This window comes from Dipodomys spectabilis, unplaced genomic scaffold (assembly GCF_019054845.1).
Source record: "Dipodomys spectabilis isolate Male_0828 unplaced genomic scaffold, ASM1905484v1 ptg001984l, whole genome shotgun sequence".
Lineage (NCBI taxonomy): Eukaryota > Metazoa > Chordata > Mammalia > Rodentia > Heteromyidae > Dipodomys > Dipodomys spectabilis.
In genome coordinates this window covers 6,868-7,848 of record NW_024872661.1, presented here as the reverse complement: position 1 = coordinate 7,848, position 981 = coordinate 6,868, and positions in this window count along the sequence as shown.

Genomic DNA, 981 nt, shown 5'->3' with positions numbered 1-981 from the left:
CCAAGCTACCCTGCTTTTCAGGCCAAGAGTTCTCAACCACTGTGCAATATGTCCCCGGGGTTCCAGGAGGCTCTGGGGAACTGGCTCCCAGCACCTCCACATCACTCAGTGGGTTTGGGGAACCTACACTTTGCTCTCATGGAGGATTCTGGCTGGCCTGGGAGAGTCGCAGGTCTTCCTGGGCTGCAGGAAGAGAGCCTCGTGCTCTGCAGGTCTGCCTGGTGTTCTTGCAGGGCTGACACTAAAAAGCCAAACCTCGGGCACTGTGTTCTCTCGCTGGTGCTCAGAGCACCTGCGGGAGAGGTGGCTGTCTCCCTCAGTAAAATCCAAATTTGTCTATAGACTTGTGCAATATTTACTGTTGTGGTGGGAAGAAATCCTTGCCCTTTGAGTTCTCAGTGACCTTGATGAGGGGTCTTCGAAGAAAGCCTCAAGTCCCCCAAACCAAAATTGCCTTTAAAAGACAGCTAGAGCATCTAGTCGCCCTGGCTTCCCCCTTTCTGCTGCCTGCCCCTCAGCGAAGATTCCCCACGCCATTCCTCTACCCCACCACCAGCTCCCTTTTCTAATCAATGTTGTCTCAAAGGTGCTATTTACCAAACTCCCCCTCTTCCTTCAGGTCCTTCCACTCTCCTGCAATCCTCTGCCATTGTAGACCCTGCTTGTAGTACCTTTATTGCTTTAACGTTAACTCTAACTCTGGGCCCACAGATCCAAAAGCTGTTTGCTGGCCTGTGGGTTGAAACAAAGCTGTGAAATGTGCAAACTGTGTTGTCACAACTGTCTGCAGACAGGTTCCTGCCTTTTTTGAAGCAGCCTCATGGTCTCACGCTTAATCTTTTCTTGATTCTATTCTTATTGATGTTCACTTTAAAACCAACAACCCCTTCCCCCAGAGCTGGACTGTTGAGTAGACCTGCCTCCTGTTAACTAAAATAATAGTAGTACATTTGTAAGCTATTCTGACAGAAAAGAAAAAAG